Raw genomic sequence first — 22,997 nt, 5'->3', positions numbered from 1 at the left:
TGGGACTTATACAGCCTCTCATAAAATGTCTTGAACACCTCGTTCACTTTCCCTGCTCTCTGCTCCATCTTTCCTGTTTCGTCCCTAAATCCTCCGATCTCTCTCGCCGCCCCCCTCTTCCGAAGTTGTTGGGCCAGCAGCCGACTTGCCTTTTCCCCATATTCATATTGTATCCCCTGTGCCTTCCTCCACTGTGTCTCTGCCTTTCCCGTGGTCAGCAGGTCAAACTCCGTCTGTAGTCTTCGTCTTTCCCTGTATAGCCCTTCATCCGGGGCCTCCGCATACTGCCTATCCACCCTCAGAATTTCCCCAACCAATCTCTCTCTTTCTTTACCCTCTTGTTTCCCCTTGTGGGCTCTAATGGAAATCAGCTCTCCTCTAACCACCGCCTTCAGCGCTTCCCATACTACCCCCACCTGGACCTCCCCACCATCATTGACCTCCAGGTATCTTTCGATGCATCCCCTCACCCTTCCGCATACCCCCTCATCCGCCAGTAGTCCCATGTCTAATCTCCAAAGTGGGCGCTGCTTCTTTTCCTCTCCTAGATTCAGATCCACCCAATGTGGGGCGTGATCTGAAACGGCTATAGCCGAGTACTCCGTTCCTACCACTTTTGGGATCGGCGCCCTTCCCAAGACAAAAAAGTCTATCCGGGAGTATACTTTATGGACGTGGGAGATAAACCATCACGTACCTGCCCCCACTATCCACCACTATGGTCTTAGCCTCGAACGATACCCGTTTCCCCACCAGTATTGCCACCCCTCTGTTTTTCGCATCTAACCCTGAGTGGAATACCTGTCCCACCCATCCTCTCCTCAGTCTAACCTGATCCGCCAATTGCAGGTGCATCACCTGGAGCATAACCGCGTCCGTCTTCAGTCTCTTTAAGTGCGCAAACACCCTTGCCCTCTTAATCGACCCATTTAAACCTCTCACATTTCACGTAATCAGCCGGGTTGGGGGGCCATTTACCCCCCCCCCCCCCTCGTCGACTAGCCATCCCCTTTTTTAAGCCAGCTCCTCGCCCAGGTCTCACGCACCCGTCTGTCCCCCAGATGGCGCCCTCCCGTCCCGACCACCTCGTCTCGTATCAGCTCCCCCTTACCCTCAGCAGCAGCAACCCAGTTAACCCCCCCCCCCCCCCGGCTAGATTCCCCTCTAGCTTGATTGCTCCCCCCATATTGCTTCCGGGAGTCAGCTAACTCTGGCTGACCTCGGCTTCCCCCGTTTATCCTTTGACCTCCCTGCGTGTGAGGCCCCCTTCCTTCCTGCGCCCTTTTTCCCACCTCAATTTCCATAGCGCGGGAAAAAACCCACGCTCCCCTCTCGGTCCCGCCCCTAATGGCCCAGTTCCCTCATTCCCCTTCCCTGTCCCCTTTTCCACCGGCGCCCACATTTCTTCGTGGGGGGGGGAGAAAAAATTCCCCGTCCAACATTCTTACATATTAGCCCTCCCCTCTCCCCACTTTACATTTCTGTGCCACCACCTCGCTACCTCTCTCAGACATCAATTTCTCAAGTCTAGTCCAATTTCTCTTCCTGAATGAATGTCCATGCCTCCTCCGCCGTCTCGAAGTAGTGGTGTTTGCCCTGGTGTGTGACCCACAATCTTGTCGGCTGCAGCATCCCAAATTTGACTTTCCTCCTATGGAGCACCGCCTTGGCCCGATTGAAGCTCGCCCTCCTTCTCGCCACCTCCGCACTCCAATCTTGATATACGCGTATCACCGTGTTCTCCCACTTGCTGCTCCGTGTCCTCTTAGCCCAACTCAGGACCATCTCCCTGTCCCTGTAGCGGTGGAACCTCACCACTATTGCTCGTGGTGTTTCCCCTGCCTTTGGTCTTCTCACGAGGACCCGGTACGCTCCCTGCACTTCTAGGGGGCCCGTTGGGGCCTCAGCTCCCATTAGAGTATGGAGCATCGTATTCACCATACGCCCCAGCATCAGCCCCCTCTGTCCCTTCAGGGAGACCTAAAATCCTTAGATTCTTCCTCCTCGAGCTGTTCTCCAGGGCTTCCAACCTTTCTATGCACCTCTTATGTAATGCCTCGTACGTCTCCGTTTTTACCACCAGGCCCTGTATCTCGTCTTCGTTCACGGCTGCCTTTGCCTTCACTCCAAGGAGTTCCATCGCCTGGACCTTTTGTGTTTCCTTCAATCCCTCGATTGCCAGTAACATCAGCGCCAGCACCTCTTTCTTGAGCTCCTCCACACATCGTCGGAGGAACTCCTGCTGTTCCGGGCCCCATACCATCTGGGCTCCCTCGGCCGCCATCTTGCTTCTCCCTTCTCTTCCCTGCCGCTGCTCCAGAGGATCCTCGGCAATCTGGACACTGCTGTCGCTCCTTTCCATCCACACCTGGGGTGACTTCTTCCTTTGTCACCTCACACTGGGTTTGGCCATAAAAATTTCCCGTTGGGGCTCCCGATAAGAGCCCAAAAGTCCGTTGAAACGGGAGGTGCCGAAACGTGCGGCTTAGCTGGTCATCGTCGCAACCGGAAGTCCATCGCCACAACCGGAAGTCTGGGTGACTGTGACCTTGACGGCCACCAAGAGTAGATGTCCTCTCCCGTACCCCTGCAGTTCCAGATGTGCCATGATCCAGCTGATACGTTGCACTGTCCCCCTGCTCAGCCGGAGTCTTCGACAGCATGCCTAGTCCGGCAGGTCCTCGAATGACAGGTGTACGTACCACCGGTGTCACACTGCGCAACCATGGGCCACGGTGGGCGGTCAGTGGGGTGAGCAGAAAGATGGCTGCCTTGCAGGCTACGGCAGTGGCGACCCGTGCCATTGCCATTTTTGGAAGGAGCCAAAAAATCTAGTCTACAATCTCTGACTAACAGCCAGATATAATAAATAATTCCCTGTTCGAATGATCCTTTGAATTATCTAGCAATAATTCTGTTATTCAATGGAAGTATACTGGGTGATAAGCTGCGGGTGGGCACCCTGCGCATGTGTAAATGTCGGGGCAGAAGGGAAGCCCACCTCCGTTTAGCCGGTTCACCCTGCTTTCATTTTTCAGGCAACATTGCTTAATATGAGGTGGGTATTTCCATCTTATTCCAGGAAGAAGGTCGGGCTCATCGCGCTGCCAGCCAATCGGTGGCCAGCATCGCGGCACACCAGCAAGATCAGTGGCCACTGTTGGTACTGCAGGTGACCAAGGAGGTGGCATTCAGCGATGGATCCGGACATTCAGGTAAGTCCCAGATCGTCTTGGTGAGCAGGGGTAGGGTAGAGCTGGAGGGTGGACACTGAGAAGCAAATCAGTGCTGAGTGGCACTAGGTGCCAGCAGGAGGCATGCCTCTCCCAGTCCCCTTTGAGTGCTGGCCTCTCCCACCATGTAATTAGACACCGGGGGGGGGGGGGGGGGGTGCGAACAACCTGACGCCTCCTCTGTTGTTTCTAAAATCATGGTGGGTGCGGACTTTGAAGCGTCTGAAGTGGGCCAGCAGCCAATGGCATGGTGCCCTAACTTACGAGTCCACCCACCTATAGATGGTCCATAAAATTCAGCTGAATGTTTCACTATTTGCCTCTCAAAACCTATCATAATTTTCTCAAGGTCTAACAATTTCTCTGTTCCAAAGAAAAAAGCTCTCTTTAAAAAAAAAATCTTTCTTCACAATTATGACGCAAAGCGTTGGCTATGAATCAGTGGGCAGCACTTTCTCCTCTGAATCAGAAGGTTGTGGGATCAAGTCCCACTCCAGACACTCAGAGCACAAAATCTGGACTGACGCTCTCGGCGCAGTACTGAGGGAGTGCTACTGTTGGAGCTGCAGTCCTTCAGATGAAACATCAACGTGAGGCCCTGTCTACTCTCTCAGTTGAACAGAAGGATCCCGTACACCGTTAAACAAACCAATGACCTGGACATTTGTCACGTTGCTGTTTCGGGAATCTTCTTGTGGGCCAATTGACTGCTGGGTATTTCTTACATTCTAAAGCACTTTGAGATGCCCCGAGATTGTGAAAGGTGCTTTAAAGGGGCTGTTTAGCACAGGGCTAAATCGCTGGCTTTGAAAGCAGGCCAAGGCAGGCCAGCAGCACGGTTCAATTCCCGTAACAGCCTCCCCGAACAGGCGCCGGAATGTGGCGACTAGGGGCTTTTCACAGTAACTTCATTGAAGCCTACTTGTGACAGTAAGCAATTTTCATTCATTCATTTTTCATAAAGATCAAAGTTCTTTCCTTTGTCGCAACCTCTCATTCCATGTACAATCCAAGTGAAACATTTCCTGATCGTTTACATGCTTCGGTCGATGAGCTCAGTTTTCCCACTGTTGCAAGAATTGGCCCGCAGCCGACAGATGCAAAAAAAAGCCCTCCCTGCAGCAATAGCACACTGCCAGTGCGTTAAGCAAGCTGAGAGTGGGACTTCCAAACCCTCTGCCGGAGGAAGCCCCACGCTGGAGAACTGCCCGACTATCAGATTGTCCGGCAGCACTAGCAGCCCCAACAGTGCCAGAGATCAGTAGTGGACACTGTTGGGACTGCTAGTAGGCCAAAGAGGACGAGAAGATGGATGTCAGAGCCAGGTAAATTGGGCCTTTTTGGGCATGTAATGATAGAGCAGCCCAGGAAGGGGGCCGTGGGATGGGGGTGAGGGGAGTGGTGGTGATGTCTGGGGGCGGGGTGTTGGGGGGGGGGGGTGGTGAAGTGCTTTGGGTGGGGGTTTTGAAAACCAGGCAAGGGGGAGCAAAGGAGGGATAATAGCTTGAGGGAGGGCTGCCCCACCAATTCACAAAGGACCCCCCACCCCCGAATGCAGCACCCCTCTCTTCCTATGGAAAAGTGTTGTTTCAGATGCGCTATCCTCACATCAATCTTTTTATTGGCGTCGGGTCAATTGGCTTGGTCGCAAGTTCAGTTGCCTGTTAATTATTGATCTAAAAATGGTGGGCGAGCTGCCAATTTTGGAGACCGTGTTGGCAATAATGGAAATGGGCATGCGCGTCGGCTGGAAGGTGGTAGACTTACCACCCCTTAGACCTTCAGTGCTCCTTCCTGCCAAGACCAGGCCTGGTGCAGGCAGGGGGTGGGGAGAGGGTCTTATCTGCCTGTGCTCCTGCCATTAAAGATCAATGCAGTCACCTCCTAGATTTCTCTTTGTTCTTCCACTTTTCCTATTTTGGGTATTTTCTCTGCCTTTAGCTGGACGGGCGAAGTGAACCTCGGGCCAGTTAAAGGGCCACCTCCAAGAAAATCCCAAAGGGGGACTTTCCAGCCACCCACACCTACGTTCAACTGCATGGCAGGTACGGCTCCTGGAAACAGTCCCGACTACTGACTCCGGCACCTGATGCACAACCAATTACTCTCGAGACGAAGGTGAGTCATAACTAATCGGCTTTAATCAGCTAGAACTGTACCCAGCAGCTTTGATACAGAAAGTGAAGGCAGCTGGGACGGCATTGGTTCTTATACCCCGCCTCTCAGGGCGGAGCGACGTACGTTGGCCAATGGTAGACTCCTCGGTCTAGCCAATGGGCATCCACCTCTCAGGTACTGCAATACCTGGTATTACCACAGCACCCAGAGGAAAGATCAACACACTAACTTAAAACAGGATCTGTAAATGAAAAAGGAAAGTAAGTGGAAGAATTAAGGCCAAGGGCACGGGATTAGATTTGATAGTTCTGGCTGAGAAGCTGGTTCCGGTGCTGGTAGGGTGGGTTGATTGCTCTTTTTCTTTGTTGCAATGTGAAGCCGTTGTCTTTACAGGTAAAGAGTATGCAAAATAATCAGCCATATTTTTTTAATACCACTGGACCCCATGTGAGTCATTACATTGTTCTGATCAAGCGGGAAATGCAGAATATTTTTGAAATTAAGTTAAGTCACAACACGATGTAAAGGAAGGTCCATTGTGCCCTCTGGTAACATACTGTAGCAGGGACCCATGTTCAATTCCAGCCTTGGGTGACTGTAAGGTTTGCTGGTTCGCCCAGTGGGTTTCCTGGGGTGCTCCGGTTTCCTCCCACAGTCCAAAGATATGCAGGATAGGTGGATTGGCCATGCTAAATTGCCCTTAGTGCCCAAAGGTGTGCAGGTTAAGTGTGGTTACGGAGATGCAGGGATAGGGCGGGTGAGTGTGCCTGGTTGGGATGCTCTTTCGGAGGGTCGCTGCAGACTAGATGGGCCGAATAACCTCCCTGCAGTGTCGGGAATCGATGGAACATTGTCAACATTTGAAAGGTTTTCCATTGGAACTGAACACTAAATCACTTTTTACAGGTTATTGAAATCGGGTCCATCGTGTTACAGACATACAGATTCCGATTTTGATTAAACGGCGTTGATGGTGAGTTTCAACCTCGTTAAAGTTCAGCGGGCGTTCATACAGAACGTCACACATCCCTCCGGAGATGGAACTTGACTCCTGCATTCAGGTTGGCCTGAATCCTCGGTGTAGTTGCACGCCTTGAGCCAGCAGATGGCCATCTGCTCATATAGTCAGGCAGCGGACTGTTTCAAAGCCCCTGTTTGCTCGGGGCTTGAAGACACGCAGCGCACACAAAATTCATCTCTTTGCAGCTGATGTGCTTTCCCATCAGAAGCCAGGCTCGCTTCCATTTCACAGCCTCTCATTATTTCGACCGCTGCTTCCACCAATGTGCTCACTGCTTTCAAGAGACTGGGACGTTGGATTTTAATAGGCATTGCTTCGGAGGAATCATTTGGCCTGGGTGCGGGCTGCATTGCCACATTTTCATGACGCCCAGGACGTTATTTAATGTGGACGTGTGATTTTGCACAACGCAACTATAGTCATTCAGGGCTTCCCTATGCAGATTCTATCTATCATTAAAATGAAAGTGACCTTGCAGTGGCTGACCCAACCCTCAACTGAGGCTTATGGATCAGGGCAGCTCCAGCTTTGATCCCCCAGCGTACACTTGGTTGGCTGATCCGACCCGACGGCCATAATTAACCTCAACGTCTTGGGTTGGAGAGGGAGGAACTGCGCGGGATCTCTCTCCCTGCTTGTTTTCTGAGCGGCTGCTGTCGGAAAATGCTGGATGTCAGACCAGGACGGCAGAGGGCAGAGGTCTTGATCCCCTTTCCATGGTTGGACAGGCTGCCCTCCACTCACTGTCACAGCCTGCCCATGATTAATAGCCACTTTGGTGTGTCACTGGTGACTGACCGGTGCTTCTGAAGATTGTAATTCAGCAAAAAACAAAATCACGCTTCAATGCGGGGGGAGGGGGAATGCAGTGGAAGAGCCTGCCGAGAAAAGAAGGGAAAATGAAAGCTCAAATAGAAATTAGCTTCCACCCTTGCCAGCTCTGAATCTGTAAAATTCTGTACAAAGATCAAAATTGGGAGCACGGATGTTTCATACTGATGTTTCAAAACAGGTGTCAGGACGTTAACATTACATTCTGGACTAAAATAATATCTAGATGCAGACCGATTCATTTTTTTTTGGACAGTTAAGATTCCTTATTGGAATTCAAATCAGTGAAACAGATCTTCATTCCTAGTTGGATTGCGCGCACTCTTTGTTGCAGATGACAATGAATGATTTTTGCTAATAAAAGCCTCATCGGACTGCCCCCGCAGCAGTTCAGTTAAAAGCCTCTTTCCAGCTCTACGTGTCCCCCCCTAATGAAGCTGGGGAAGGGGCTGCCAGTTTGAGAAAGCCCTGTGTGCGCGCGGAAAACAAGAAAGTAGCTTTCAGTGCCTCGGCTTCACTCCCTGGGGTCAGAAGCTGGTTACCATGGATACGCTGACTTCATGCAGCTAATGGGAGGGATGTCTGTAGCTTTGGTAACCTGGGGACTGCCTAGGGTGGAATGTGTTTACAGGGGTGTGGCTGTACTGAGATGTTGTGCTGCCAGAGTGCCATGCAGATTGTGAAATGTAATTTGCTCCAATGTGAGTTTTGTTGCCTTAAAGGTGCCACACACAATAATTACAATGAGACGGGAAGAAACAATCTTAACAGGGATTCAATGGCGTCTCATTTCTGTTTGCTATTTGCTTGCTTGCCTCTTCCCGGTTTCTGATGGTTGCTTTTGCATTATCCATACCACTGACACAGGAATCACTGGGTCCCCACCAGAACCACCTTCATTTGCCAAGATAACCTCTTATCCCAGATGTCACATTTACAATTGTCACTTTGCTGGAAGGTGAAACGTACTTAAAGCACAGCGATTCTAATCGGGCAGATCAGTGTAGTGTAGAGAATGGATACAAATAAGGTTTCCAAAAGAGACAAAGAAGTTTGGTCTTTAGTAACAAGTTTCATACGTTTTAATGGAAAGATCCTGTGAACTCACCAGATGTGAGCAAAGGCGTGAGGATATCTAACGTTTCATGCATTAGATTTATTATTCATTATATTAGGCACGGCGGGGTAGAGTTTCCTGTTTGAGGGCAGTCGACAATGTGGCCGCCAATTGTGCTCGATTTGAGAAACTTTTTTCTTTCCACCCCAGGTTTCTGTTCGAACTCATTTGAGTATTTTTGCCCGAAAGTGGAATTGCACTGACCAGAATTTAAAAGTGCATTTGCAAGTGTCTGCCATTTATGCTCTTTCAGATTTGAAGGCTTGTACCTGCTTAACCAGGATTTTGTACCAGCATTGCAGGAGGGGATACAATACAATGCTGTTAATCATTTTGCGTCTAACATTTGATTTCAGCCAGATTTTACTTGCTATTTAATAGAGTGCACCACACTAATCAAACAGACCATTGCAACATACTTAAAAATGCTGGTGGGCTTTGGAAATGCCAAGAAAGAAGATGGGTATATAAGAGAGGGAAAGAGTTTATCAGAAACATATTTATCTAGAGGACGCAATGCCGCGGAGTCTTATTGAAGTCGATTGCTCAGAGTATTATGCCCTTTGCTGTGACAACTCAGTTGATTTATTTGCCTTTTCCACCCTCTGATGTCACAAACTTTCCTGGCTATGATAGCAGAATAAAAACCTACTCCCTGCTCTCCACTGATGCTGTTTTCTAGTTTCTGGCAAGAGGGAACAGCAGTGGCCTGAGTTGACTGGCTGTCTGAATCTCCTCCCTTCCCTGCAAAGAAAATGCTTGGCTGCATTGTAACGCAGCTTGTGTGTGAAAGAAAAAGTGTTCAGAATTGTGGCTGTCAACTCATAACCTATCATATGCTTTTCCAGGTTATCTTTTTGTTCAATGGCACCTTACCATTTTTCTTCAAAAAAAATTGTTATTTTTACAAATTTCTTTAATTCCTGATGAGCCACAGATGCTACCACATCCCTTTAAGAGGCTTTAAGGTAAGGATTCAGCTCTCTTCTGGGGACGCCAATTTGTCAAAATAACCAAACAGCTATTCAAAAACTTCTTCAAAACATTTAATCCTATTAAAGGTTCAGTCTATTATTGGGGTTCAGAGGCTGATGTGACTTTAAATAATAAAGGTTCAGTCTATTATTGGGGTTCAGAGGCTGATGTGACTTTAAATAATAAAGGTTCAGTCTATTATTGGGGTTCAGAGGCTGATGTGACTTTAAATAATAAAGGTTCAGTCTATTATCGGGGTTCAGAGGCTGATGTGACTTAAATAAATGGGGGTTCAGTCCAGTATAACTGTTTTTAAATCTGAAGATGGTTCAACTCTATGTGTGAGTGTTTTAAATATATAGTTGATTAAGCTAAAATTGTCTCCTTGGACTGTAAAGTTCCGAGGTCTAGTTGAGATTGTGAGGTTGAAGCAGAAGTCTCTCAAAGGGTTAACAGCAGCAGGCGGAGTTGAAAACAGACAGTGCTTCTCACTCAGGCCTTGAGATAACAGTCTGCAGTGTAATCGGATACCTTTCCTTTGAGTCAGTGAACACCAGCAAAGTTACGTTTTGAATTAATTAAAGGAAACCAGTGGGTTTCTCCACCTCTTTGATAAAAGTTATTATTTTCGAAAGCAATTGATTGAAATTGCCAGAATCTTAAGTTTTACTTACTTGAAATAAGGTTTATCTCATTTTATCTGGAGATTAATAGAAACTTAAAGAAGATCATGGACACCATTTTAAAAAGTGTAAATCTGGAAATTATAGTTGATTTTGCTAATACTTATGTGTATGTAAAAGAAAAAAAACTTGTTAAAAGAAAAATTGTTAAGATAAAGAAATAATTAAGTTGTAAATGTTGTACAAGTTTGTGTTAAGCAAATTGTAAATTTAGTTCTGAGTTGAGTTCAGAGCTAAGCTTGCAAGTTGCAGTAATCCAATTTGAATTTTCAAACATTTTTAAGTTTTTAAAAAAAGCGCAAGTAGAGGAAGGACACGGGTCACACAAGAGATGAGCTACGTAGTTTAATGGCTGGCCTTGAATTGACAGAAGAAGAAAAATTCAATAATTTGGAAAAGTCAGTAAAAGTTCCGTCTGCACCCATAGCATGGTCTGCGATCATTCCAGAACCACCAGAGTACAATAATATATACCCAGTCATTGCTCCCCAGATTTCAAATATGCCAGAAACTCAAGCCCTTTTGGGTGATAGTGTGGGTCCTGATTTACCAACTTCATGGGAAGAGCAAAAGGAACTCTGTCCCACAAGCCCAGTTAGCTCTAGGACAAGATCTCGGACAGCGAGAGAGGGGCTTGACGCTCACCAGAAACAATTAAGCATATCACCTAAGTCTCCCCAAACTAAGGAGAAACCACAAGATTCGGGAACAAAGGAAGCTGAAACAACTTCTTTTGAAGAGAAAGAACTCCCCCTAGTGACAGGGAGAGACGTTGAAGTCTTGGAACAACCAGGGGAAATAGCTAGAGTGCTCCCTGGTGACATTCAGAGACAGTTACCGATTAGGAAGATGCGAAACCCCGACCCAGTGACTGCGGGAGCGAACCCCACGATAGACGTTTACTTCCCATGGACACCCAGTGAGATGATGGCTATTATGGCTACAATCCCAGATAGAAAAAAATCTCCTGCTGCCTTCGTGGATTCCTTGAGAACTACCATCTCAATTTATCAAGCTGATTCAAGGGACCTCTGGGCCCTAGTCCAGCAGATTTTAACCCCAGCAGAGTACCGCAATTATCTTAACCACCTGAATTATGCTAGTCATGCCGCACTCCAGCAGGCCTATGCGTTAGACGATGATAGAAGGACACAGATCTTGAATGCGTTGAATAGCACATTTCAAAGGCCCATAAATCTTTCTGTTATCTTAGACCTAAAACCTAAGAAGACTGAAGAGCCAGAGGAATTTCTGGAGCGTTTTAATGAAATCTACCGGGGGCAGTCAGGCGATTTGCTGTATCAAAATGGTCAGAATTCCCCTCAATATTGTGCTATGTTAATGCATTGCCTACCACCTTCTGTGGTTACTGCTGTGAAATGTAATAACATGAATTGGACAGAGAACGACCCTTCCCAGATGGCAAGGGCAGTCAGATTTTACTGGAAGGAGGGTGTAGGCCAAGAAGGTGGCTCAGTTACAAAGGTTAAGACTGAGTATGTAATGAAAAAGGATGATCTACGACCCCAACAAGCGGCAGAAATGGTAGTTTACCAGCAGGAGCCCCAATATAGTGACTTTGGGTGGGTGGATCAGCGAAGAGGAGGATACCAAACCCACCCAAAGGGACCCTCACCCCCTTTTTATGGCCCACCGAACGAATCAACAGCTCTACAACCGCAGCCCCCTCTGAGGGGCCATTGGTCTACTGGAAGAAGAGGACGGGGCAGCCATGTCTTCTGTGCAATCAGCACTTAAATTACCATTATCCGACCACACGCAGCAATTGTCAGGGTTCCAAGGACAGGTGTGTGAGTATCCTATTTCTGAACCTGTGACAGTCACTTACGAGAATAAGTCTGCAGAGCATCAGGTTGTAGTGACTACTGGATTGGACTGTAATTTGTTGGCCGAGATTTACTGTGTATCTTCCAGCTACAGCTAGAATGCGGAGATGAGGGGGTAACGGTTACATCATGGAGGATGAGACAACAGTGCTATATTTCTATCACCCCCCAGTGGTGGACGTTAGATGTTGAACAGTCACTGCATCACGTTACCCTGGCCTATGACAGAACTGGACGAAACAGGGAGTTGGAGGACAAATACCGGCCATTACTTGAGACCGAATGGCCAGTCAAGGTTACAGCCACAGTCACGGGAAAAGAAGGTACAGCCGATTTTGTTACAATATCACCACATTTATGGCCACAGTCAGCTTCGGTAAGCCCTCATATTACACGTCAGGTCCACGACCAGTACCATGCCAGGGATATGCGGCGAATGGTCAGGAGGGCAGTGGATCATTCGGATCCAACAGACTACGCACTTCAAGTCATGCCGGACGGCACTACCGTAAAATATTTTGAGGTCCCTGAAACGATTAACACTCGACTGCAGCATCACAGGGGACATGATGTGTTGGAATATGTCAATCCACAGGTCTGGGCGGAATACCCATCACAAGTGGGAAAGACAAATGTTACACCTATTAAGGTGATGATTAAGGACCATGTAAAGCTACCTTCCATTCTGCAATACCCCCTGAAATCCCAAGCTGCTCCGTCTATAGACAAATTAATTCAAGAGCTGTTGAAACAGGGTATTTTGGTCCCTTGCCAATCAGAATGTAACACCCCCATACTTGCTGTGCCTAAACCAGACCAGTACCGATTAGTACAGGATTTACGTTCAATCAATGCCATTGTACAGCCGTTACATGCTCTCACCCTCCAACAGGATATTACGGTGTATAGCTCCCACTCGGTCATCACACTACTGAGGCAACTGCAGACTCAGCATCATACCGCAGTTCGTCAGAATAGGTATGAGATATACCTTTTGAACAATCCACGTCTGACATTTAAATACTGTACCACTATCAATCCAGCCTGTTTTCTTAGTGGTCCCCCTGTCCATGAAGACGCACCTGGCCACGACTGTTTAGCCTTGATTCAGGAAACTACCACAATAAGGGGCGATTTGAGTGACATTTCGTCAGAACAACCTGACATGATTATGTGTGGTCAAATATCCCACCGGGGTTTAGTTAATGACCTACTGCAGGCCCTCCTTCTGCCAGCGCAGATTTCCGTTATTAAATGCGCTGCCCACACGAATGGTACAACCCCAGTTGACGTTGGTAATGAACGAGCAGATCGTGCAGCGCGCACAGCCGCACAAATTCAGCAAGTGATGGTGCCTAAAATGTTAAGTCAGACTAAACGATCTACTATGAATGTGTCTGCTTCTGACAAGCCAATGCCAACCATCCAAGACGTCATAAGGTTACAGGAGGACGCTCCTGAGAGTGATAAACAAATGTGGAAACGGTTAGGTTGTACATATGATTCTGTTTCCTCTTTATGGACCACGCCTGCACATCAGACTTGTATGTCTGATGTACTGGCTCTATGGGTCATTGAATGTGTACACTTTGCAACTCATTGTGGGGCTCGGGGGACTAGTGATTTGTTGCTGGACACTTGGTGGCACCCTAAAATGCAGGGGTTGGCCCAAAGTATCAGTAATCGGTGTTTGATTTGTCAGCAATATAACACCGGAAAAGGTGTCCCTTGTGGTATGGGGCAAACCCCGTTGCCCAGTGGTCCCTTTGAGACGCTCCAAATGGATTACATTGAGTTGGAAAGGTGTCAATGTTATAAATATGTTTTGGTCATTGTGGATGTGTTCAGCAGATGGGTTGAGGCGTATCCGACTATCTATAGTAAAGCTGCTACTGTGGTTAAAGTCTTGATGAGGGAAATCATTCCCCGGTACGGTATACCAGCTCAGTTAAGTTCTGATAATGGGCCTCATTTTATTGGACAAATTAACAAGGAGTTTTGCTCCCAGTTGGGCATACGGCAGCAGTTACACTGTGCTTACAGACCGCAGGCAGCCGGGGTGGTTGAAAGACACAATCAGACCCTCAAAACTAAATTGGCTAAATTAAGAGCAGACACGGGACTGACATGGCTTAAGTTGCTCCCCGTTGCCCTCTTCCAGCTGCGGGTTACACCTGCGGGACCGGTCCGGCTTTCTCCCGCCGAGATTCTTTATGGCAGGCCTCTTAGAACTCCCTGGAGCCTGCAGGTTCCCAGACTGGTTCAGTTTCATCAGATGACTGAAGAAATGACCACCTATGTTCTGGCCCTTACGCAAGTGCTCAAGGAACTCCATGGCCAGGTCCGCGCGGCTCACCAGCCATTGCCCCAGTACCTAGCTCACTTTCAGTCCAGCCCGGTAGTTATGTCATGGTCAAAAATTGGACTAGGAAGGGGTCAGAGCCACGATGGGACGGGCCCTTCCAAGTTCTCCTTACCACCCCCACAGCAGTTAAAGTGGAGGGGCGAAGTGCTTGGGTCCACCTACATCACTGTACATTGAGTCCATCTCCACTACTGTAAAAGGTCGGATACTAACCTGCCTCCCTTCTCCAGTGCTATTTTACAGGTGTGGAGCATGATGGAGTGGCTACGCATCGTCTGTCTGATATTTGGCCTCACTTCGCTTGGCGTGTTATTGGCGATGGACATGGAAAAGGGGAATATTATGTATCTGTGTAGCCCCAAACAATCTACAAGGTTACATCACCTCTGCAAAGGTGATGTTCTTCACTGCCCCATATACGAGGACATGGTATCGACTCATGGAAGGTCATCAAAGTTAAGGAGAATGCGGGAGTCATGAAGCAGCTGCACCGGTCCCGGCGATGGGAAGGGAACATTATATGGACATTGCCTTGTTTTTGGAATACATGTAAATTCGATTTTGGATGTGTTAAGAGTGGTGCAAGAAAGGTAATATCAGGCTGTCAGAAGAGCGTAGGAAGAGGCTATGAGGAAGTGAAAGGGACTAGAGAGAGGATGGGGCGTATGAGAAGGGAAGTACAGCTAGAACGTAGGTTACCGGGAGATACACTTAAGTTAGTTAAAGGCCAAACTGAGGAAAACACGGGTAGTAAACCTTGGGAGCCCTCGGGGCAATAACCAAGGAATTGTCTCAGCTACGGTTGTTTGCAATGCAGAACCGGTATGCTCTTGACTATCTTCTGGCCCGTGAGGGTGGGGTATGCGCCATAGTACAGGGCAAGTGTATCATGGGAGTTCAGGACTTGACCGCTAACATCACTAAATTTATGGATCGCATACGGGATCACTTGGACGGGATGCAGGATCCTGGCTCTTGGGGTAACTGGGGATTTGGAGGATGGAAGGACTGGTTGATAAATATGGCCATGTATCTAGTGGTAGCTATCGGCTGCATCTTTGTGGGCCTGGCCATCCTTAAATGTGTGATGGGTAGAATGCGGGGTGCACTGGATCAGATCACCACCCCAATCACCGGCCAAAAAATTTTAACTGTTAAAATCCATGAGGGTGAAGCAGATGAAGGGGGGCTAAGACAGGAATTGGAAATGCAGCGACGAATCTTTTTAGATGAGGAACCGTAGCTATAGATTGGATAGTTCGGTTATCATGGAATGATAAAAGGAGGGAATGACGAATGTGATATAAAATAGTTACTTTAGAGATACTAGTTAATGTAATGTAGAAATAAGCCACTTTGATTTTTGCAGTTAGGGACAAAGGAATTTGGGACCGCATGGAAAAAGCAGGAAGAGGTGTGTCTATAAGAGTGAGGATGCATTGATAGGGGCCAGAGAAAGGGATTGGAAGTGAGCCAATCAGAATGGATTAAACAGGTCAGGAGGGACCTAGGCTGACCTATGTCCTCGAGTATGTGAAACTTGATACCATTTGAACTGATTTTGCAGAGATTCCTTTGTCTGTTAGTTCAGTCGTTTTCTGGAGTGTAAGAGGCAGGACGTCCTGTTACATTCTGTAAGATGATTAAGCTTGCAAGCTAAATAAATAACTTCTGTTTACGTGCGAATCCGTCTCAACTTTTATTGAGGCCAGACTGACAGAGAAAGAAAATAGGAGATCAACATGTGTAAACAATTCCTGTTCAGCTAGATCCATTAGTAGGATTTGGAGCTCAGCCTTGCATTCATTTTGAGACTACATTACGCAGCTGAGTAAAAAGACCCTGCAGTGCTTCATACAACAGAAGTTTTGATGTTGCCTGAGTAGATGGCGAACCACCATTTCCCACCCCATGCAAAATTATGTCAGTCAGGAATTGGCAAGTAGGTGTACAATTGTGCCCCAGACCCCTTCACTTTGGATGTCTTAATGCAGATTTATTCAGTGTCAGAGTGGAACGTTCAACCCTTTGTCTTAGGGGTAGCTCTCTGTGCGATGTTGCCTTATATTTTCATTTCTTGTTTTTCATCAACAATAAATTGTTTATTGCTTGGCAGTTAACTGTCAGTCACCATTAACTGGTGTATTCTCCATGACAACGCTATTACCAATCAAATTCCCAACCAATCAGCATTTTCTTCTCGTACAGTATAAAGTTGTTGGGCGCGATTCTCTGAAATGGAGACAGAGTGTTCGCGCCGTCGTGAACGCCGTTGAGGTTCACGACGGCGCGAAACGGCCCCTATCCCAACTGATTCAGGGCTCGAAAATGGGCTAAGAGCGGCGCCGCGTCATTTACGTGCGCCAGGCCTTGGCGCCGCGTAAAGGCGGCGCCGCATACATGACATGGCCGGCGCCAACCTGCGCATGCGTGGCTGCCGTCCTCCCCAAGTTCGCCCCGCAAGAAGATGTCAGACGGATGTTGCGGGGCTGCGGAAGAAAGGAGGTGCTCCTTCAGAGAGGATGGCCCGACGATCGGTGGGCACCGATCGCGGGCCAGACCCCATTTGAGGCCCCCCACGGTGCAGGAACCCCCTCACACCCCCGCAGGCCGCCCCCCCAGCGTTGTTCCCGCTGGCAGCGTCCAGGTGTGGACGGCGCCGGGGGGAACCCGCCATTTTGGGCAGGCCGCTCGGCCCATCCGGCACTGAGAATCGCGGGGGTACCGGTGAATCGTCACTTTGGCTGTCTCGGGCGATTCACTGGACTGCGCCGCGCAAAACGCGATTGTGGCGATCTGGCCGCTTCCATGAATCGCGGGAGGGCGTCGGACCGGCGTCGGGGGAAAATTTGATGACCCAGGCGATTCTCCAAACCGGCGCGTGAGTGGAGAATCACGCCCGTTGTTTCCCCTGATATTTCTATTCTTGTGATTGTCCTGATGAGTGCAAAACGAAAAGCTTTGACAAAATATCTTTTTCATCAATACTCAAGGTCTGCACTACCACATGACTACTGATACATTTTTTTTTTGCAATTACTTAGCAGCAGTCACCGGTTAGCAAAAAAGTCATTGCTCTAACCTGATCATTTCCCCGACAGTGTATTTTATGGTTGCTCATTCTTGGGAGGGGAGGAGGACTGGGGTTAGGAAGATTGTTTTAAATTTGTTTCTGATGGGTTTTAGTTCATTCTCAATACACACAGTTCACCAGAGTCCAAGTGGTTTACATCCACATGTGTTTTATTGGAAAGATTCTGTGAACCCACCAGATGTGAAATGAGGTGTAAGGATATCTAAAGTTAATACATCTGGGCTGAAATTCTCCGGAAACGGCGCGATGTCCGCTGACTGGCGCCCAAAATGGCGCAAATCAGACGGGCATCGCGCCGCCCCAAAGGTGCGGAATGCTCCGCATCTTTGGGGGCCGAGCCCCAACATTGAGGGGCTAGGTCGGCGCCGGACGAATTTCCGCCCCGCCAGCTGGCGGAAAAGGCCTTTGGTGCACCGCCAGCTGGCGCGGAAATGACATCTCCGGGCGGCGCATGTGCGGGAGCGTCAGCGGCCGCTGACAGCTTCCCACGCATGCGCAGTGGAGGGAGTCTCTTCTGCCTCCGCCATGGTGGAGACCGTGGCGGAGGCGGAAGGGAAAGAGTGCCCCACGGCACAGGCCCGCCTGCGGATCGGTGGGCCCCGATCGCGGGCCAGGCCACCGTGGGGGCACCCCCCGGGGCCAGATCGCCCCGCGCCCCCCCCCAGGACCCCGGAGCCCGCCCGCGCCGCCTTGTCCCACCGGTAAGGTAGGTGGTTTAATTTACGCTGGCGGGACAGGCATTTTAGCGGCGGGACTTCGGCCCATCCGGGCCGGAGAATCGCGCGGGGGTGCCCGCCAACCGGCGCGGCGCGATTCCCGCCCCCGCCGAATCTCCGGTGCCGGAGACTTCGGCAACCGGTGGGGGCGGGATTCACGCCAGCCCCCGGCGATTCTCCGACCCGGCGGGGGGGTCTGAGAATTTTGCCCATGATGTGTGGAAGTGGAACTCATTTAAAGGACACAATTCAGTGGCCCAGTTAAAGGAAACATTTTAGGTCCCTTTTAATTAGAGACACTCACCTGGAACTTTCATAAGATTTCGTCTCAACTCATCCCGTAACAGCCATGGATACCATTTTCCTGGGCCGTCCATTGATCCACTAAAGTTACGGCCAGAAATTGGATAACTTTCTACAGATTATTGGTGACATGGTAAACTGTTTAGACAGGAGTGTCAATATACAAAAGCAGATAGATTAAGTGAGTGGGCGAGACAAGCTGAATAATTTCCACGCAGGCAAGCGTCATCCATTTTGAACCAAAAGAAGGGTAGATTTTAGTATTCTTTGAAAAGTGAACAGTTCGGACGAGTGGAGATCCAAAGAGATTTTGAGGTACATAGATTACTAAACTAAAGCGCACAGGTTAAAAAAGGAATCAAAGCGGTTAATGGAATTATAGGGCGGGATTCTCTGGCTTCCCCGCAGTGTGTTTCTGGGCGATGAGAGGTGGCGCACCATTTGCCGGCAGCACGTTCTTTTGGGGTCCCACCACTGTCAATGGAATTTCCCAGTGGATCCACCCCACCTTTATCAGGAAACCAGTGATGGGGGTGAGCCATCAGTGGGACCAGAAGATCCCACTGCCATGAATGGCCAGAGAATTCCAGCCAACAGCCTTCATAACTCAAGCACTAGAATATAATGGGAAGGAAGTCTTGATGCAGTTACACTGGTTGGACCACACCTTGAGTATTATGTACAGATCTGGGCCCGACACCTTCTAAAAAATATATTGGCCTTGGATGGAGTTGAGATCAGATTCATCAGAATGTTACCAATGCTCCGAGGGCTAACTTATGAGGAGAGATTGCATAAACTCAGCTTGTATTTCATTTGGTACAAAAGGTTATTCTGAGATTTTATTGATGTCTTTTGGATTTTAACAAGAAATGATAAGGCAGATAGTAATAAACATTTTCTGCTGGTTGTGAATGTATTATTCAATTGTTCGGTGTATGATTATGCTTGTCTGATGAGACTTCCCTGCACTGTGTGTGATTAGTTAAGCCTGGGTGTGGTCACTGAGGAAAAGAAACAAAACTGAGGCAAGCTGCGATAAGCATGAGAGAGCAGACCTTTTAAGACATTGAATAAAACTCATGTCACATAGGAACTGGTGTATCATCTCTGCGTATCTCCGATGCATAAAAACAACAGCAGACAACTGGATGATAGAGAGTAGTTTAAATTTACCAACTCCTGCACTTTTCCTTTTTTCACTGTGTGATCCACTCATGCCCTGGAATTGATACATTTTAAGGTTTCAGATCTAATTGCCCACTCCGGGGCAGGTCTGTCTGGATGTAGCAGCGATCTGCAAGAAGATGACACCCATTCATTGGATGGGATTTTCCAGTCCTTTTCGCTGGCGGGATCTTCCGGTCTTGCTGAGGTTGACCCTTACTGTGGGCTCCCCGGCGACACGGGAGGTGAGCCATGCAAAATGCTGTCGACTTCAGCGAGACTGGAAGGTCCCGCCAGCTGGCAACGGCTCGCCGCTTCTACCACTGGGAAACTTGCTGTGGGGAGAGGGTGTAGATAAACCCAGCCGTTGCCTCAGAGGAGAAGGCCACTGAATATGCACGCATCTCACAGATGACATATCTGTGTTTGATACTGCGGTGTGCGTTTCTCGAAAAGTACTCTGGCCGAAAGTAAAGAAGTATTACCCAATTGTCCAGTTGTCTGATGTTTAATTATGTGTGCTTAGTTAGCCTTGGTGAAGCCACTGATGAAAAGAAACAAAACTGAGGCAAACTGCTCAAAGCATTAGGGATCAGACATTTTAAACATTGAATGTTACAGACGTAAGAGATGGCGGAATATTTCTGCACGTCTCTGAGACATAAAACATAATAGGAGAGTTCAGGACATGGGGACATAACCTTAAAATCAAAGCCAAATTGTTCAAAAGATAAGTTAGGAAACATTTCTTTCCACAAGTGTGGTTGATGTGTGGAACTCTCCCCCACAGAAGCAATGGATGCGAACTGAGAACAGATCATTTAAGGACATAACCAAAATTTGTAGCTTGATCATTCTGGTGTTTATGACTCAGAACATCAGTGGTCAATATTTTTATCCATTAGGTCAATAGTTGAGCTCAGTCGAATTTCATTAGTGACATTTCTCAATATTCAAGGACAGGATTTCACGCTCCCCCCCACTGGCAGATTTGCAGGCAGGGAGGCCAGTAAAATTCTCCTGGTTGCCTTATCACTGCCCTCCAACCACCTCCGGCCCGGTCGCAGTTTTAAGCGGGGCAGGTGAGGTCTTGGGGATGCTAACCCACCTTCCCCCAGTTGAGGTCCTAAAGCAGCCTGTAAGGACCACAGGCCCATGAGTGGTCAATATTGGCCACTTTAGTGCCCCTTACCACTCACCCACAATTTTGAGGCTGGTGAGAGGGGTTCAGGTGCAGGAGAGAGCCTGGGCAGATCACCCTGCCCCTCCCCTCATACCCTTTCCACATTGGGAGCGATATCCAATCTCTGCCCTGGGAGTATTTCTCCCCGCAAACACTTCTCCCCAGACCTTGGACCTCACCTTCCACCCCCACCGTGAGACATCAGCCTGTCCCCGGCACTTACCTCGGCCCTGGTCCATGGAACGTAGAAATTGGCAACTGCTTTTGCTCCCAGTCCTGGCCATTGCTTCCACTGACAAGCCCAGGACTACAGCACTGCCAGCTCCTTGGAGGGTTCTATAGCTGCAGAGTAACTCTGGTCACCGAAGGTTGCATTCCTCACCTACCCTGCAGATAGGGAGTGGGAAATCCCACCTTCCAAAATGTTCGGCCTTATGTCTTCTGTGGCTTATCTGGCTGACAGCCACACAAACGTGTTGAAAGAGCAGCCTTCAGATCCATAAGAACTTTTCAAATAATTTACTCAATCGGCATTATTTGCTCTGAAAGAATATTGCAGCTATTTAACGGGACAAAAACAAAGTCCCGTTTTGGTGTGCTCTGCGGGGTGTTTCTCGGTGACGCCAGAGAAACAAAGAAACATAACAAGGTGCCCTCGCCCATGATGCACCCAACCACACCGCCACCAAACCCAGCAAAAACATTTCAAAGGAGAAAAAGCTCGCCAAAAGCAACTAAAAGGAAACCATCTCCTCACACCGCCTCCAAAATTCAATGTCCTCCTTCCCCTGCCAAACCCTTGTCTCTCATAAACTTCATCGCCTCCTCTGACGTATCAAAATAGTATTCTCGATCCATCCAGAGGCGGGCTGGGTACAGCACTCCAAACTTCCCCCCTTCTTGAAGAGGGCAGCCTTGACCCAGCCTTCCTCATCGCCAGTTATGCGCCCTGGTCTTGGTGCACCCGCAGCTCGTTCCCCTCCAGGTGCACTTCCTCATCTGCCTCACCCACCGAAGAATCTTCCCTTTGTCTAAGAAGCGATGCAACCGCACCATCATCGCCCTCGGTGGCTCGCCCGCCTGCGGCCTCCTCAGCAGCGCCGTGTGCGCTCGGTCAACCTCCAGAGGCCAATCAAAAGCCCCCCCCATCATCATCAGATTTTCCAGCATCTTGGCCACATATGTGCTGGCCTATACTCCTTCGATGCCTTCGGGCATTCCCAAAATGCGCAATTTTGCCTTCTGGAGCAGTTCTCCAGGTCCTCCACCTTCTCCATCAGTCTCTTTTGGGTCTCTCTCATCACCCCACCTCGGCCACCAATGAGGTGAGCTGCTCCTTGTGCTTGCCCACCGTCTCCCCTACTTTCTGGATCGCTTGCCTCTGGGACTCCAGCCTCTGCTCCACTCAGTTAATCCCTGCTTTGAGCGGCTCGACCACCTTGGCTAGGTCCTCCAGAGCTTCCTTTCTCTTCTGGCTGAACTTTGCATTTACAAAGTCCACCAGCTGCTCCGTTGACCACTGGGTGAGCAGAACAGGCCCTTTCTCCTCCGCCATTTTGACCTGTAGTGCAGGAAGACTCTCTTGCTCCACCAGCTCCTTTCTCCTCGAACCACTCCTCGTTCGTGGATCCATTCACCAGCCACACCAGAGGAGTTATACCTTCTCCTGGCACTCCCACACCTCTTTCCATCCAAAATTTCACCCCTCAGATGGGACCAAAAATATCCACCTTGAGCGGGACATACCAAATGTGCGACCGCTCACTCCATGGCCGCCAAAGGAAGTCAGAGCCAGGGACTTCATGAGGGGATGTCGGCGAACATCCAACACCTGCAGGCACAGATGGAGGAGTCCAACCGCGTGCAGGAGCAGGAGGTGGTGCCGGCCCTGTGTGCCACCCAGGCCAACACAGCATGGATGGCGTCCGTGGTGGAGGCCTTCTGGGCGAGGGTTTTGGCTATGGGTCAGCATGTCCAATGCCTGGGCAATCTGTGCAGGTGGTGGCCGAGGCCCAGGACAGGACTGCTCTACCACATGCAGCCATGTGCCAAAGCCACCTGGACATTGCAGCGGTGCTCCTGAGCGTGGCCCAGTCACAGATGGCATTGCCCAGGCAACGTGGCGCAGACACGGAGGGGGCTGGCTCTGTCCAAGAGCAGTCACTGGCTGATGTGACACAGACCCAGAAGGTGGTGGCAGAGTCACAGCGTGATGTAGCGCAGTCCCAGATGGAGGTGGTCCACTGTTTTCCATGGCTGCGAGCGCCGTCCGTCTGGTGCCCGCCTATAGGAGGCACTGTGGGCATTGCCCTTGCGTGGACCACGTGACGCCCTGCCGGCGGGT

Source organism: Scyliorhinus torazame, chromosome 15, assembly GCF_047496885.1.
Source record: "Scyliorhinus torazame isolate Kashiwa2021f chromosome 15, sScyTor2.1, whole genome shotgun sequence".
NCBI classification, from domain to species: Eukaryota; Metazoa; Chordata; class Chondrichthyes; order Carcharhiniformes; family Scyliorhinidae; genus Scyliorhinus; species Scyliorhinus torazame.
The sequence above is the reverse complement of the archived record's forward strand: the minus strand, read 5'-3'. Positions refer to the sequence as shown.